Raw genomic sequence first — 18,749 nt, 5'->3', positions numbered from 1 at the left:
GTTTAATGTATACAAGAACTTTAACCTTTCGTGACACGTTTATCATGTGTTACAGGACAACCAATTGAGACATGACAGCTCATGGACACTTGGACATTCCCCCTAACCTATAAATACACCCGATCCGGTGGCCATTTTACATTCTTTCTTCTGTCACTGTAGGGAAAGGATCCTGTGTGGAGTAGGGACAGAGAAAACGCTAGCTATTTGGTACACAAAAGTTCTTTTCAGGACTGGTATAGGTGTTAGGTCAGCAGCCTGAGTTTCTTTTGTCAGTTTAGATAAAGGGACAGAGCGCTGTATGCTGCTATTTTAGGGACAGCTCAGCCAGATTAGTCTTTCTTCATCATCATCATCATCATCATCATTAGCTGTTACTATCAGGTCCACAAAAGAGCTGTTCCAGCTAATCGTTCCAGCCTACTCTTTTTTGCCAATTTGTATAGGGACAGGCAGGAAGCAGTGTGTCAGGCAGTGAGGATAATTTTAAAGACTTGCTGTTACTATTAGTTCCACAAAGGTTCTTTTCAGGACTGGTATCAGTGGTACGGTAATAGGCTTGTACACGTATAATATTCTTTCTTCCAAATATAGAAAGAATATTATACTTGACTGCTGCCCTTCTGCTGCAGTCTGCTAATCATTCACAACTCACTTGTTCCACAAAGCTCTTTATCAGGACTGGTAACTTGGTCTGTCTAGGGTGCTACGGTACATAGGCTTGGGTGCGGTACAGTCTGCTGTTCTGTAAGGACCGCTATCGGTCCACAATACATAGGGTTGCCGTGCACTACTGCTGACCGCTGCCCTATACTGCAGCAGTCCTTCATTGGTATAGGGACTGACGTACAGTCTGCTAATCACTAACACACAACCTGCTTGGTCCACAAAAGTTCTTATAAGGACTGGTAACTTGGTATAGGGTGCTACGGTACATAGGCCTGAGTGCGTTACAGTCTGCTGTTCTGTAAGGACCGCTATCGGTCCACAATACATAGGGTTGCCGTGCACTACTGCTGACCGCTGCCCTATACTGCAGCAGTCCTTCAGCGGTATAGGGACTGACGCACAGTCTGCTAAACACTAACACACAACCTGCTTGGTCCACAAAAGTTTTTATAAGGACTGGTAACTTGGTATAGGGTGCTACGGTACATAGGCCTGAGTGCAGTACAGTCTGCTGTTCTGTAAGGACCGCTATCGGTCCACAATACATAGGGTTGCCGTGCACTACTGCTGACCGCTGCCCTATACTGCAGCAGTCCTTCATTGGTATAGGGACTGACGTACAGTCTGCTAATCACTAACACACAACCTGCTTGGTCCACAAAAGTTCTTATAAGGACTGGTAACTTGGTATAGGGTGCTACGGTACATAGGCCTGAGTGCGTTACAGTCTGCTGTTCTGTAAGGACCGCTATCGGTCCACAATACATAGGGTTGCCGTGCACTACTGCTGACCGCTGCCCTATACTGCAGCAGTCCTTCATTGGTATAGGGACTGACGTACAGTCTGCTAATCACTAACACACAACCTGCTTGTTCCACAAAAGTTCTTATAAGGACTGGTAACTTGGTATAGGGTGCTACGGTACATAGGCTTGAGTGCGGTACAGTCTGCTGTTCTGTAAGGACCGCTATCGGTCCACAATAGATAGGGTTGACGTGCACCACTGCTGACCGCTGCCCTATACTGCAGCAGTCCTTCAGCGGTATAGGGACTGACGTACAGTCTGCTAAACACTAATACACAACCTGCTTGGTCCACAAAAGTTCTTATAAGGACTGGTAACTTGGTATAGGGTGCTACGGTACATAGGCTTGAGTGCGGTACAGTCTGCTGTTCTGTAAGGACCGCTATCGGTCCACAATAGATAGGGTTGACGTGCACCACTGCTGACCGCTGCCCTATACTGCAGCAGTCCTTCAGCGGTATAGGGACTGACGCACAGTCTGCTAAACACTAACACACAACCTGCTTGGTCCACAAAAGTTTTTATAAGGACTGGTAACTTGGTATAGGGTGCTACGGTACATAGGCTTGAGTGCGGTACAGTCTGCTGTTCTGTAAGGACCGCTATCGGTCCACAATAGATAGGGTTGACGTGCACCACTGCTGACCGCTGCCCTATACTGCAGCAGTCCTTCAGCGGTATAGGGACTGACGCACAGTCTGCTAAACACTAACACACAACCTGCTTGGTCCACAAAAGTTTTTATAAGGACTGGTAACTTGGTATAGGGTGCTACGGTACATAGGCCTGAGTGCGTTACAGTCTGCTGTTCTGTAAGGACCGCTATCGGTCCACAATACATAGGGTTGCCGTGCACTACTGCTGACCGCTGCCCTATACTGCAGCAGTCCTTCATTGGTATAGGGACTGACGTACAGTCTGCTAATCACTAACACACAACCTGCTTGGTCCACAAAAGTTCTTATAAGGACTGGTAACTTGGTATAGGGTGCTACGGTACATAGGCCTGAGTGCGTTACAGTCTGCTGTTCTGTAAGGACCGCTATCGGTCCACAATACATAGGGTTGCCGTGCACTACTGCTGACCGCTGCCCTATACTGCAGCAGTCCTTCAGCGGTATAGGGACTGACGCACAGTCTGCTAAACACTAACACACAACCTGCTTGGTCCACAAAAGTTCTTATAAGGACTGGTAACTTGGTATAGGGTGCTACGGTACATAGGCCTGAGTGCAGTACAGTCTGCTGTTCTGTAAGGACCGCTATCGGTCCACAATACATAGGGTTGCCGTGCACTACTGCTGACCGCTGCCCTATACTGCAGCAGTCCTTCATTGGTATAGGGACTGACGTACAGTCTGCTAATCACTAACACACAACCTGCTTGTTCCACAAAAGTTCTTATAAGGACTGGTAACTTGGTATAGGGTGCTACGGTACATAGGCTTGAGTGCGGTACAGTCTGCTGTTCTGTAAGGACCGCTATCGGTCCACAATAGATAGGGTTGACGTGCACCACTGCTGACCGCTGCCCTATACTGCAGCAGTCCTTCAGCGGTATAGGGACTGACGTACAGTCTGCTAAACACTAATACACAACCTGCTTGGTCCACAAAAGTTCTTATAAGGACTGGTAACTTGGTATAGGGTGCTACGGTACATAGGCTTGAGTGCGGTACAGTCTGCTGTTCTGTAAGGACCGCTATCGGTCCACAATAGATAGGGTTGACGTGCACCACTGCTGACCGCTGCCCTATACTGCAGCAGTCCTTCAGCGGTATAGGGACTGACGCACAGTCTGCTAAACACTAACACACAACCTGCTTGGTCCACAAAAGTTTTTATAAGGACTGGTAACTTGGTATAGGGTGCTACGGTACATAGGCCTGAGTGCGTTACAGTCTGCTGTTCTGTAAGGACCGCTATCGGTCCACAATACATAGGGTTGCCGTGCACTACTGCTGACCGCTGCCCTATACTGCAGCAGTCCTTCATTGGTATAGGGACTGACGTACAGTCTGCTAATCACTAACACACAACCTGCTTGGTCCACAAAAGTTCTTATAAGGACTGGTAACTTGGTATAGGGTGCTACGGTACATAGGCCTGAGTGCGTTACAGTCTGCTGTTCTGTAAGGACCGCTATCGGTCCACAATACATAGGGTTGCCGTGCACTACTGCTGACCGCTGCCCTATACTGCAGCAGTCCTTCAGCGGTATAGGGACTGACGCACAGTCTGCTAAACACTAACACACAACCTGCTTGGTCCACAAAAGTTCTTATAAGGACTGGTAACTTGGTATAGGGTGCTACGGTACATAGGCTTGAGTGCGGTACAGTCTGCTGTTCTGTAAGGACCGCTATCGGTCCACAATAGATAGGGTTGACGTGCACCACTGCTGACCGCTGCCCTATACTGCAGCAGTCCTTCAGCGGTATAGGGACTGACGTACAGTCTGCTAAACACTAATACACAACCTGCTTGGTCCACAAAAGTTCTTATAAGGACTGGTAACTTGGTATAGGGTGCTACGGTACATAGGCTTGAGTGCGGTACAGTCTGCTGTTCTGTAAGGACCGCTATAGGTCCACAATAGATAGGGTTGACGTGCACCACTGCTGACCGCTGCCCTATACTGCAGCAGTCCTTCAGCGGTATAGGGACTGACGCACAGTCTGCTAAACACTAACACACAACCTGCTTGGTCCACAAAAGTTTTTATAAGGACTGGTAACTTGGTATAGGGTGCTACGGTACATAGGCCTGAGTGCGTTACAGTCTGCTGTTCTGTAAGGACCGCTATCGGTCCACAATAGATAGGGTTGACGTGCACCACTGCTGACCGCTGCCCTATACTGCAGCAGTCCTTCAGCGGTATAGGGACTGACGTACAGTCTGCTAAACACTAATACACAACCTGCTTGGTCCACAAAAGTTCTTATAAGGACTGGTAACTTGGTATAGGGTGCTACGGTACATAGGCTTGAGTGCGGTACAGTCTGCTGTTCTGTAAGGACCGCTATCGGTCCACAATAGATAGGGTTGACGTGCACCACTGCTGACCGCTGCCCTATACTGCAGCAGTCCTTCAGCGGTATAGGGACTGACGCACAGTCTGCTAAACACTAACACACAACCTGCTTGGTCCACAAAAGTTTTTATAAGGACTGGTAACTTGGTATAGGGTGCTACGGTACATAGGCCTGAGTGCGTTACAGTCTGCTGTTCTGTAAGGACCGCTATCGGTCCACAATACATAGGGTTGCCGTGCACTACTGCTGACCGCTGCCCTATACTGCAGCAGTCCTTCATTGGTATAGGGACTGACGTACAGTCTGCTAATCACTAACACACAACCTGCTTGGTCCACAAAAGTTCTTATAAGGACTGGTAACTTGGTATAGGGTGCTACGGTACATAGGCCTGAGTGCGTTACAGTCTGCTGTTCTGTAAGGACCGCTATCGGTCCACAATACATAGGGTTGCCGTGCACTACTGCTGACCGCTGCCCTATACTGCAGCAGTCCTTCAGCGGTATAGGGACTGACGCACAGTCTGCTAAACACTAACACACAACCTGCTTGGTCCACAAAAGTTCTTATAAGGACTGGTAACTTGGTATAGGGTGCTACGGTACATAGGCTTGAGTGCGGTACAGTCTGCTGTTCTGTAAGGACCGCTATCGGTCCACAATAGATAGGGTTGACGTGCACCACTGCTGACCGCTGCCCTATACTGCAGCAGTCCTTCAGCGGTATAGGGACTGACGTACAGTCTGCTAAACACTAATACACAACCTGCTTGGTCCACAAAAGTTCTTATAAGGACTGGTAACTTGGTATAGGGTGCTACGGTACATAGGCTTGAGTGCGGTACAGTCTGCTGTTCTGTAAGGACCGCTATAGGTCCACAATAGATAGGGTTGACGTGCACCACTGCTGACCGCTCACCTATACTGCAGCAGTCCTTCAGCGGTATAGGGACTAAGAGTTTTGTCACAGGGTCATTTAAAAAATGACATGCAGAGGAAGAGGCAGGCCCTTCCGCAGGGGTGGTAGGGGTAGGGCAGGAGCAACAGGCTTGAGCCAAAGTGGGAAGTTGCAGAAGGTGCGTTCAATTACTTTAAAGGATGCACCAGACTTGGTTGAGTGGCTCGCTCAGCCTTACTCTTCTGCACCCTCCTCATCCTCTCGATCTGCACCCTCTTCTTCACTCTCTGCTATGTGCACCCCCAAAGACACTACCACCAACAACACGACCACCACCACCACCACCACATACCTTCCGCTTGAGTCACTGGAATTATTTTCCGATCCATATCAAGAGGACATTTCTGATGCGCAGCCACTCTTGGTATTGGATCAGGAAGAGGAGGTAGCAACAAGCGCTACTCAGCAGTCTGACGCCAGTACCCAGATCAGCCCAAGGAGGAGGTTGGTCCCCGGTGTTGCTGCCTACTCTACTTATAGCGGTGGGGAAGGTGACGTTGATGATGACGTGTCTAGTGATGTCACGTGGGTGCCCACAAGAGAGGAAGAGGAGGGGAGTTCAGAGGGAGATATGGACCAGCAGATAGGGAGGAGAAGCAGCAATGACTTACATTGCACAGCAGGGACAAAGCAGACTGCAAATGTATCAGGAGCGAGTCATCGACCATGTACGGTCACATCTGGCGCTCCCAGGACACCGGCACATGGCTCCGCAGTGTGGGCTTTTTTTAACGTGTCCGCTGCTGACAATAGCGTTGCCATCTGCAATCTTTGCAGTCAACGCGTTAGTCGCGGTAAGCCCAATACTCACCTAGGGACGACCGCCTTAAGAAGGCACATGAGCAGCCATCACCGAGCCCAGTGGGAGCAACGGAACACACAAAGCCACACTGCAGGCTCTCACCGTCCAGCCTCGTCTTCTACTTCTCCTTCTCCTCTCTCCTCACAATTGTCCTCCACTCCACCTTCCATCACGCCAAGCTCACATTTTTCTGCAAAAAGGCAGGCTTCCGTGGGCCTAATGTTTGAGCGTAAAAAAATGATGACGCCGGATAACCCTCTTGCCCAACGGTTGGCGGCTGGCTTGTCAGAACTCATAGCCCGCCAACTACTGCCATATAAACTGGTGGACTCGGAGGCCTTTCGCAAATTTGTGGCCATTGGAACACCACAATGGAAGGTCCCAGGAAGGAAGTATTTCTCAGAGAAGGGCATCCCAGAGCTATATGGCCATGTTCAGCGGCAAGTGAATGTATCTCTGGCACACAGTGTCGGTGCCAAGATACATCTGACCACAGACACGTGGTCTAGCAAACACGGGCAGGGAAGGTATATCAGTTTTACTGCCCACTGGGTGAACCTTCTGACGGCCGTCAAGCATGTAACCCGTGGCACCCGTGTAGATTTGGTTTTACCGCCACGGATTGCATGCAGGCCTGACTCTTCTTCTCCTCCTCCTACTCCATCCTCCTCCCTCTCCTCCTCAGCTGCCTCCTCCTTTTCCGCTGCTAGCGTCTCTTCCACTGCACCGCCCAAGCTCCCCAGAACCTATTCCACATGCCAGGTGAGACGTTGCCATGCCGTGCTGCGTCTGTTGTGCCTGGAAGCAAAGAGCCACACTGGCCCGGCACTCCTTTCAGCTTTGCGTTCACAGGCAGATGAGTGGCTAACACCGCTCAATTTGACAGTTGGTAAAGTGGTGTGTGACAACGGTGCCAATCTGCTTAGCGCATTGAAACAGGGCAAAATCACGCACGTGCCGTGCATGGCACACGTCTTAAACTTGGTCGTGCAGCGATTCCTTGTCAAATACCCTGGGGTCCAGGACATCTTGCGGCAGGCAAGGAAAATCTCGGCCCATTTCAGAAGATCTTACACGGCCATGGCTCGCCTTGCTGACATTCAGCGGCGACACCATCTGCCGGTCAGACGTCTTATTTGCGATTGCCCGACGCGATGGAACTCAACCTTCTATATGCTTGATAGGCTGCTCCAGCAGAAACGTGCAGTTAACGTCTACCTGTATGAACTCTGCGAAAGAAACGGTTCTGGGGAGCTGGGTTTTTTTTCACCGCGCCAGTGGCTGCTCATGCGCGACACATGCAGACTTCTGCGGCCATTTGAGGAGATCACCAAACTGGTCAGTCGCAGCCATGGCGCCATCAGTGACATGGTACCTTATGCCTTCTTTCTGGAGCGTGCATTGCGTCGTGTCATTGATCAGGCTGTGGAGGAGCAGGAGCGGGAAGATGAGGAAGTCGCAATGCTGGATGAATTCCCAGGGGGGGCTACTCTATCTGAGACAAGTCAACAACAGGAGTCTGATGAGGAGTCAGAGGAGGATGGTGCCGGGGCGGATGAGCAGGAGCAAGAAGAGCATGCTTTAAACCTTTCTGGGATCCCTGTTGTGCGAGGATGGGGAGAGGAGAATGAAGAGGACGACATTATCCTGGATGATGAGCAGGAGCCAGGCCACCACACCGCTTCCACTTTAGTGCAAATGGGGGCCTTCATGCTCCAGTGTTTTAATAGGGACCCCCGTATAAAAAGCATGAGGGTCAAGGACCAGTACTGGGTGGCAACGTACTTAGACCCCCGGTACAAACACAAAATGGCGGAAATGTTACCGCCGTCGCAGAGGGCTGTCAGAATGCAGCACTTCCAGGCCTTGCTTCGAGAAATGCTGCATTCTGCTTTTGCGTGCGCTGGCAGAGGAGCAATTCCCACTCCCAGAGAAGGATTTGCGGGTACCAATCCAACAGCGCCTGCAAGAAGAGGCCGGTTTGAAGATGTGTTGGTGACTTCGGATATGAGGTCATTCTTTCAGCCGACCCATCGACAGGTGTCATCCGGATCCAGCATCAGGGAACGCCTAGACCGTCAGGTGTCCGACTACATTGGGTTAACGGCCGATGTGGACGCTCTGAGGAGTGATGAACCCCTAGACTACTGGGTGGGCAGGCTTGACCTCTGGCCAGAGCTTGCCCAATTTGCAATCGAACTGTTGGCTTGCCCCTCATCCAGTGTCCTGTCCGAAAGGACGTTCAGCGCAGCAGGGGGGATTGTGACCGATAAGCGTACTCGCCTAGCTCACCACAGTGTTAACTACCTCACATTTCTAAAAATGAATGAGGCATGGATCTCGGAGGAATTCAACACATGTGATCAGTAGACCATGTATATGTCTATAAACAATTTTTGGAATCAAGCACACAGACCTTCTTAATTCATTTGGCTCACTTCCCTGACCCAAAAAAGCACACCGTACTATATGCCCCTACCCTCCTCTTTGAAGAGGTTGAGCGGTGTCATATTTCTACTGGGGCTGCTTATTATGAGGGGTTCCCACCATCCCTGTGCTGTGCTGACTTCCTCCTGGGTGTTCTTATTATGAGGGGCTCCCACCATCCCTGTGCTGTGCTGACTTCCTCCTGGGGGTTCTTATTATGAGGGGATCACACCATCCCTGTGCTGTGCTGACTTCCTCCTGGGGCTGCTTACGGTGCTGCTGTCAGCGCTGTATGTCACGGAGCTGCTGTCAGCGCTGTATGTCACGGAGCTGCTGTCAGCGCTGTATGTCACGGAGCTGCTGTCAGCGCTGTATGTCACGGAGCTGCTGTCAGCGCTGTATGTCACGGAGCTGCTGTCAGCGCTGTATGTCACGGAGCTGCTGTCAGCGCTGTATGTCACGGAGCTGCTGTCAGCGCTGTATGTCACGGAGCTGCTGTCAGCGCTGTATGTCACGGAGCTGCTGTCAGCGCTGTATGTCACGGAGCTGCTGTCAGCGCTGTATGTCACGGTGCTGCTGTCAGCGCTGTATGTCACGGAGCTGCTGTCAGCGCTGTATGTCACGGAGCTGCTGTCAGTGCTGTATGTCACGGAGCTGCTGTCAGCGCTGTATGTCACGGAGCTGCTGTCAGCGCTGTATGTCACGGAGCTGCTGTCAGCGCTGTATGTCACGGTGCTGCTGTCAGCGCTGTATGTCACGGAGCTGCTGTCAGCGCTGTATGTCACGGAGCTGCTGTCAGCGCTGTATGTCACGGAGCTGCTGTCAGCGCTGTATGTCACGGAGCTGCTGTCAGCGCTGTATGTCACGGAGCTGCTGTCAGCGCTGTATGTCACGGTGCTGATGTCAGTGCTCTGTATTACGGTGCTGCTGTCAGTGCTCTGTATCTCCTGCACCCTCTTGTTTGCCTACCCTGGTCCCTGACCTTCCCTCTCCTCCATTGCCTTCATTAGCTCCATAGTCCTGAATTGTCAGAACAATTTCCCAAATAAAAAAAAAATGCTTGTAGTTATCGATCCCAAATTCACCTCATACATGTATTATGCTATTGTCCAGGTGGTGGGACTACGTGCTACCCCCTAATAATTACCCCGTGGCCGCAAATTCGACCTAAAGGTTTGCGAAATTCGCCTCCCATTGAAGTCAATGGAGCCCGCGGCGAACGGTCGTTTTCGCGAACGTTTGTGTCCGTTCGCGTTTCGCGTTCGCGAAACGTCCCGTCGGAAGTTCGTCCATCACTAATACTTACCATCATACTTATCATCCTATAAACATGCGGTAGAGTTTGGATGAGTTTTTGTCTACATGTCATACTTACCTCCTCTGTGCAGTTGCTTTTGCACAGTGTGGCCCTGGTCTCCTCCCCTGGGGTCCCTCAGCGGCGCTCCTGGCTCCTACTCTTTTCGAGTGCCCTGTTGGAGAGCCATTCTCCCTCGGGGTACTCATGCAGGTACGCTCCCGTGTCCTGCTGCTGCTCCCATTGACACAGACAGCAGGACTCCGCCCCCCAGCTACCACGTCATTGGATTTTATTGACAGTAGAATGCATTAAGGTTAAAAAAAATTAAGGTGAAAAACCTTGAGGGTTTACAATCCCTTTAAAAACTAGCCTCAAGGTAAAGAAGAACAATGAGTCTTGAAGTAATATGCAGCCAATTATTATGGGTTGATCCCCACTGAGTCCTGATCTCAACATCATCAAGTCTGTCTGGAATTACATGAAGAGACAGAAGAGGTAGCCTACATCCACTTGAAGATCTGTGGTTGGTTCTCTGAGATGTTTGGAACAATATACCTGCTGGATGTGTAAAAGTGTACCTAGAAGAATTGATGCTGTTGTTAATGCAAAGGGTAGTCACACCAAATATTGATTTGATTTGGATTTCTCTCCTGGTCATTTACTTTTCATTTTATTCATGAATCAGCCACAAAATGCACATGGCCTTTATGTGCTTAGCACATGCTAATTTACAAGCACATATAGTTACATAGTTACATAGTTAGCCAGGTTGAAAAAAGACACAAGTCCATCCAGTTCAACCTTAAAAACAAATAAATAAAATGAAAAATAATCGTACAATCCAGATACCCAATTTTATGCCCACAATTGATCCAGAGGAAGGCGAAAAAAAAACCCAGCAGAGCATGCTCCAATTTACTACAGCAGGGGAAAAAAAATTCCTTCCTGATCCCCCAATAGGCGATCGGATTTTCCCTGGATCAACTTTACCTATGTTAGTACCTAGTTATATTATGTACCATCAGGAAAGTATCCAAGCCTTTCTTAAAGCAATCTACTGAACTGGCCAGAACCACCTCTGGTGGGAGTCTATTCCACATTTTCACTGCTCTAACTGTGAAGAAACCTTTCCGTACTTGAAGCTGAAATCTCTTTTCCTCTAGACGTAAAGAGTGCCCCCGTGTCCTCTGGGTTGACCGTACAGAGAACAACTCAACACCAAGTTCACTATATGGACCCCTAATATATTTGAACATGTTAATCATATCCCCCCTTAATCTCCTCTTCTCAAGAGTGAATAAATTTAGTTCCTCTAATCTCTCCTCATAGCTGAGTTCCTCCATGCCTCTTATCAGTTTGGTTGCCCTTCTCTGCACTTTCTCCAGTTCCCCGACATCCTTTTTGAGAACTGGTGCCCAAAACTGAACGGCATATTCCAGGTGAGGTCTTACTAATGATTTGAACAGGGGCAAAATGATATCTCTTTCTCTGGAGTCCATACCTCTCTTAATACAAGAAAGGACTTTGCTCGCTTTGCAAACAGCAGCTTGGCATTGCATGTTGTTATTGAGCTTATGGTCTACCAAAACCCCCAGATCCTTCTCCACTATGGATTCCCCCAGTTGTACTCCCCCTAGCATGTATGATGCATGCATATTCTTAGGCCCCAAGTGCATAACTTTACATTTATCAACATTAAACCTCATCTGCCACATAGTCGCCCAATTAGACAGTGTATTGAGGTCGGCTTGTAAATTGGAGACATCCTGTAAAGACGTTATTCCACTGCATATCTTGGTGTCATCTGCAAAGACAGAAATATTACTTTTGATGCCAGACCCAATGTCATTTATAAAGATGTTAAAAAGTAAGGGTCCCAACACTGAACCTTGGGGTACACCACTGATAACCTTAGACCATTCAGAGTAAGAGTCATTAACCACGACTCTTTGAATTCTGTCTTCTAGCCAATTTTCTATCCATTTACAAACTGATATTTCCAAACCTGTAGACTTTACCTTACACATGAGCCATGTGTGCGGAACTGTATCGAATGCTTTTGCAAAATCCAAGTATACCACGTCCACCGCCACCCCTCTGTCCAAGGTTTTACTTACCTCCTCGTAAAAAGAAATCAGATTTGTCTGACAACTTCTGTCTTTCATGAATCCATGCTGTCTGTTGCTTAAAGTGTTATTGTTCAGCAAGAACTCGTCGATGTGGTCTTTTATTAAACGCTCCAGTATCTTCCCAGCTATAGAAGTTAAGCTAACAGGTCTATAGTTACTTGGTAAAGACTTTGATCCCTTTTTAAATATAGGCACCACGTTCGCCCTGCGCCAATCCAGTGGGACTATTCCCGTCATTAATGAGTCCCTAAAAATTAGATACAATGGCTCTGAAATTACAGAGCTCAATTCTTTTAGGATCCGTGGGTGGATGCCATCAGGTCCAGGTGCTTTATCCACCTTTATTCTGTCTAAGTATTTCTGGACCATATCCCTTTTGAGCCATTGTGGATCATTTTGTTATTTGATAAAAAATAAATTAGTAACACTTCTCTTTCTAAACGTATTCTTAACAAACAGCATTCTCCACACCTGCCTAAAACTCTTGCACAGTAGTGTATATTGTAAAGTATAATATACTGTGTGTGTGTGTGTGTGTGTGTGTGTATGTGTGTGTATATATATATATATATATATATATATATATATATATATATACAGTATCTCACAAAAGTGAGTACACCCCTCACATTTTTGTAAATATTTTATTATATCTTTTCATGTGACAACACTGAAGAAATTATACTTTGCTACAATGTAAAGTAGTGTAGTAGGCTATAAGAATATTGCCAAGACCTTGAAATTGAGCTGCAGCACAGTGGCCAAGACCATACAGTGGTTTAATAGGACAGGTTCCATTCAGAACAGGCCTAGCCATAGTTGACCAAAGAAGTTGAGTGCACATGCTCAGCGTCATATCCAGAGGTTGTCTTTGGGAAATAGACCTATGAGTGCTACCAGCATGGGTGCAAAGGTTGAAGGGGTGGGGGGTCAGCCTGTCAGTGCTCAGAACATACTGCATCAAATTGGTCTGCGTGGCTGTTGTCCTATCATTGGTCATTCTAAAGATGATGCACAAGAAATCCCGCAAACAGTTTGCTGAAGACAAGAAGACTAAGGACATGGATTAATGAAACCATGTCCTGTGGTCTGATGAGACCAAGATAAACTTATTTGGTTCAGATGGTGTCAAGCGTGTGTGGCTGCAACCAGATGAGAAGTACAAAGACAAGTGTGTCTTGCCTACAGTCAAGTATGGTGGTGGGAGTGTTGTGGTTTGGGGCTGCATGAGTGTTGGGGCAGTATTCCAACATGATAATGACCCCAGACACCTCCAAGAAGACCACTACCTTGCTAAAGAAGCTGAGGGTAAAGGAGATGGACTAGCCAGGCATGTCTCCAAACCTAAACCCTATTGAGCATCTGTTGGGCATACTCAAATGGATGGTGGAGGAGTACAAGGTCTCTCACATTCACCAGCTCTGTGATGTCATCATGGAAGAGTGGAAGAGGACTTCAGTGGCAACCTGTGAAGCTTTGGTGAACTCCATGCCCAAGAGGCTTAAGGCAGTGCTGGAAAATAATGGTGGCCACACAAATTATTGACACTTTGGCCCTAATTTGGACATTTTCACTTAAGGGTGTACTCACTTTTGTTGCCAGTGGTTTAAACATTATTGGCTGTGTGTTGAGTTATTTTGAGGGGACAGCAAATTTACACTGTTATACATGCTGTGCACTCACTACTTTACATACGATACTGTGTGTGTATATATATATATATATATATATATATATATATATATATATATATATATATATGCATTTACAGTTTCCCAAGTTTAAAGAGCTATAAATTATAGTTAATAGTTTTATACACATCTCTATTAAAATAATTTCTCTTAACACTATAATTTCTGGATTGCTGCATTCATAGGGAGCAGACATTATAGTTAATTTTTCCAGTCAAGCTGCTTGATATTGCCAGCAATACATTTTTGAAGCAACATATGGTGCTTTCAAATTGTAAAGCTATTTTTGCATTTTAAGCAGTGTAAAAAAACATTGCACTCAGTATTTTTTCATTATTACTACATTACTTGTGATTAGAACACAGTATGCAAGGACACTGAAATTGAAATTTCTTAAATGAAAACTATTTTTACGTTTTTAAATCTGAATTCTAGGCAGATATAAGAGACACAGATTAATGCAGCTTTGTTATCATTAATACATCCTCAAATGTATTTTTAAATGCAAGCAGTGTTTAAGCACCCAAATCTAACCTAGTATCACCCTCTTGCAGAGGAAAAAGCAGTACAAGGAGCCAATCAGTGTAAGTGCTGACAAGCAGCATGCCGATAGGAAGAGAAAGCAGAGTGACTAATGCCGCGTACACACGATCAGACTATCCGGCGGACTTAGTCTGGCGGACAAACCGCCGGAAAGTCAGCCAAATTTCCAAACGAGCGGATCTGCCCACACACGGGACTATCCGCCGTACTTTTGAAAAACTTGCCCACACACGGAGGAAAGTCCATTCATTTTGAACGCGGCTCCAGGTCGCTGGCCCCATCACCTGGTATGGACTTAAAGGGGAAGCCCTACGCCGTTTTTTCGGCGTAGGGGTCCCCCCCAGGTCCATATCAGACCCTTATCCGAGCACGCTACCCAGCCGGTCAGGAAAAGGGGTGGGGACGAGCGAGCGCCCCCCTCCTGAGCCATACCAGGCCACGTGCTCTCAACATGGGGGGGTGCTTTGGGGAAGGGGGGCCGCGCGGCCCCCCCACCCCAAAGCACCTTGTCCCCATGTTGATGAGGACAAGGGCCTCTTCCCGACAACCCTGGCCGTTGGTTGTCGGGGTCTGCGGGCGGGGGGCTTATCGGAATCCCGGAGCCCCCTTTAATAAGGGGGCCACCGGATACCGGCCCCCCACCCTATGAATGAGTATAGGGGAACAATGTACCCCTACCCATTCACCTGTGAAAAAAATGTAAATAAAACACAACACACAAGGGTTAAAAATAATTTATTGCACAGCTCCGGGGGTCTTCTTCTGTCTTGGGGGGTCTTCTCGCCGGACTCCTCCGCTATCTTCTGCTCTTTTGCTAGCTCTTTTACTAGCGGAGGAGCCCGGCTTTCTTCTTTGTCGCCGCTGCCCGGGGGTCTTCTTCCGACTTCGGGGGTCTTGTCCCCCTCTTTGGGGGTCTTGTCCCCCTCTTTGGTTCTTCTTGCCGGGCCTCAGCTCCTTCTTCCAGCTCTTTTACTGGTGGTGGCCCGGTCTTCTGTCGCCGCTGTCGCCGTTGTCTTCGCCGCCTTCTGTTCTTCTTTTCTTCTCTTCTTCTCTTCTTGAGATGTTGACTCGTCGCTGTCTCTGGCCGTAATGACAGGGACGTGTTGCGCAGCGACTTATATAGGGACAATTGGCGGAGTCACCGGGGGATGTCCCCGCCCATTATGATGTCACAGTCCCAGCATCCTCTGGGACTGTGACATCATAATGGGCAGGGACATCACCCGGCGATGTCCCTATATAAGTCGCCGCACGCCTCGTCCCTGTCATTGCGGCCAGAGAACACGTTAAGTCAACATCTCAAGGAAGAAGAACAAGAAGAAGAGAAGGCGGCAGTGATAGAAGAGCGGGCCACCTCTTGTAAAAGAGCTGGAAGAAGGCGCGGAGGCCCGGCAAGAAGAACCGAAGAGGGGGACAAGACCCCCGAAGAGGGGAACAAGACCCCTGAAGTCGGAATAAGACCTCCGGGTGGCGGCGTCGAAGAAGAAAGCCGGGCTCCTCCGCTAGTAAAAGAGCTAGCAAAGAGCATAAGATAGCGGAGGAGTCCGGCGAGAAGACCCCCCAAGACGGAAGAAGACCCCCGGAGCTGTGCAATAAATTATTTTTAACCCTTGTGTGTCATGTTTTATTTACATTTTTTTCACAGGTGAATGGGTAGGGGTACATTGTACCCCATACTCCTTCATAGGGTGGGGGGCCAGTATCCGGGCCCCCTAATTGATTCCGATAAGCCCCCTGACCCCTGACCGGTCGGGTAGCGTGCTCAGATAAGGGTCTTATATGGACCTAGGGGGGACCCCCATGCCGTTTTTTCGGCGTAGGGCTTCCCCTTTAAGTCCATACCAGGTGACGGGGCCAGTGAAGTGTCAATCTTGCCACCAAAGGCGGTGACATTGACTTCCTTCGTTAGTCCCAGCTACCTAGAGCCGCGCTCAAAATGAAAGGACTTTTCTCCTTGCGGGAAAATTTTGGGTAAAAAAAGTCCACCGGAGCCCACACGGGCGGATTGTTTGATCGTGTGTACGCGGCATAAGAGATACATTCATCACTATGCTGCTTCTCCTTCCACTGTCCATTCATGGGTCTAGGATGATTTGAACGCAAAGGAAGTGGGTTTAAAAAAAACTGGCCATAAGATTAAGAATGTCCAGAACCAGAAAAAACTGCTCTGGACTGTTGAATATTATGGCAAAACCTGCTTTTATTTTAGATTTTATTTGGCTATCTATATTTCTTTTATTATTTTTGTCCGAGGTTCTGCTTTAAACTACTACTGTATTTATCTTTAATAAAAGCTTCCAGATTAGTACTTGTTCAGTTAATATTGTTGATGATATTTTTAGACGGTACTGTTAAATAATATTCAACTAGATTCTAGCAATTGCAATGTGACAGTAAATTACTCCCATATACCTTTAGTATGCCTGTCATGACCTGTCTGTCTATCATGCCTACACCCGTAAACAATCTGGACTATTTTTAATACCAAAGTACAAAGAGCAGCAATCTTGAATGTACTGTTCACTAAACTGTTAAAATCTGAAATGTCTGAAAATCTGTTGTGTAAACAGTTAAGATGTAACATCATGGACAAGCCACATTCAGGAAGCAAAGAATCATTCAGGAAGACTCACAAGACTCATTCAGGAAGCAAAAGGTTTTGTACATAGTTAAATAGAAAGTTTCTAAAACAAAATGATTAAAGCCTAAACCTTATCCAAAACAGAAAAAATAAAAGGAATGTTACTTACCTTCAGCAAGATGCGTCCCTTGTGCTGCTGTGTCCTCCTTTTGTCAAAATCTTCCTCCTCTGAAGCCACCCCACTGCCATCAGTCGAGGCACCATGTCATCCCGACTTCACAAGCGAAGCCGCTGAGACAGCCTCTCCCCACCATTCCACAGCTCATCCAATGTTCGCATAGAAGCAGACGAGGAGCGATACTGACTGACATTCAGCATCGCTCTGCTTGGGAATGAGTGAGAACCCGAGCCATCACGATGTTCGGTGGTTCGGTTCTCAGTGCAGAGACACCTGGGGAAAGCTGCAGCATCGGTCTGATAATCCATACACTGAGATAAGTATGATTAGAAAAAAAACAAAAACATACTTCTCTTTTAATTAAGTATTTAACATTAGACCTGTAAATCTGTGGCCCCAGAACTTATGTCTCATGAGATTATTGCCAAATTGACTTTCTGAATAACCAGTTCATATGATAAAGCAGCTGTTCTTGATTTAGAGAATATATGAGCCAGAGTAGCTTGGTTGCCTAACAGCAGAACCTCTGGGTTCCTTTGGATAATTTAAAATAGAATTGTGGAGCAAAATGTGGTAACTTTTGTCCAAAAGACAAAAACTACTGTACATGACCACCAAATATGTAATTGCCAGCTTCTGATCTGTAACATGTCAGGAACAGGGGCTTTGATGGGATTGTAAAAGACCAAGGACACCCTGGGTATAAACATAATGCATTGTTCCATGGGGAACAGTAGCTGTAGCCACATTGCTCTGTGGGAGGGACTTAAAGGGGCACAGTCAAACAGAATATGAGCCTGTTTCTTGTATTCATAGTGTGATGGTGCCACAGTCCTTGTACCCACAGAATATAGACCTTTCGCTGCCAGAGCCAATGCTGCATTTTTTTAGGCCTCAGGGTTACTTAAAACCTCCAAAACATTATACAATATATTTTCTGAAAGCAGAGACCCTAGGAAATGAAATTGTGGTAGTCCAAATGTTTTATTTGTTGAAACAAAAAAATTGGGTGTCCATTAGGTGGCTTTATGGGCACCCAAAGTTTTCACTGTGCCACATCCTAATGTACTGTATATACTTACCTATCCTGTAGGGGGATCACATATAGTCACATGGCCTAATATTATGATTATTGAAATAATTTTGCAATTAGTACTTTACTTTTTAAAAATATTTTAATGGTAATCAATACATTTGTTAATTTTTACATGCACATCCCTATAAAGTCTTTTTTTTAAATCTCTATTGCAATTTTTTTATTTGTTGCATATTAGTTTATCAAGTGCAAAATTTCTGTAAAAAATACAGTAAACTTTTTTTTAAGGGCACACAAACACAATGTATTACTGCTTTTTTTGGTAAAATAAAAAACACAAAGTTGGACTGAGTAAATAGAGGAATCCCCACCCCTAAGGCGGAAGGAAGGGAGAGAGGAAAATAGTGAACACTGTGGACTGCTTCTGGTGCATAGGGACGACAGACTAAAAATATCTTTACAAAATTTTTGTTTGCTTTCAAAATTTGTAACTTGTAAGGAACCTTCACCATGCTTCACCGTTGCTTGCAGATGCATTATTGTACTGTTCTCTACCTCTTCAATTCTGCTATTTTGAATCTTGGACCTTCTTGGAGTC

At 47.1% G+C, this 18,749-nt stretch overlaps 1 protein-coding gene across 7 annotated transcripts in view; it reads left to right on the top strand.

Moving 5' to 3' along the window:
* The window catches only part of ANKRD6 (ankyrin repeat domain 6), a 322,801-nt gene that overhangs the window by 207,713 nt on the left and 96,339 nt on the right, over window positions 1-18,749 (top strand). The gene's annotated exons all lie outside the window — the stretch shown is intronic.

This window comes from Lithobates pipiens, unplaced genomic scaffold (assembly GCF_037356315.1).
Source record: "Lithobates pipiens isolate NorthernLeopardFrog02 unplaced genomic scaffold, aLitPip1_a1.2 Scaffold_18, whole genome shotgun sequence".
NCBI classification, from domain to species: Eukaryota; Metazoa; Chordata; class Amphibia; order Anura; family Ranidae; genus Lithobates; species Lithobates pipiens.
Note: the sequence above shows the minus strand (reverse complement) of the source record. Positions and strands in the feature narration are given on the sequence as shown.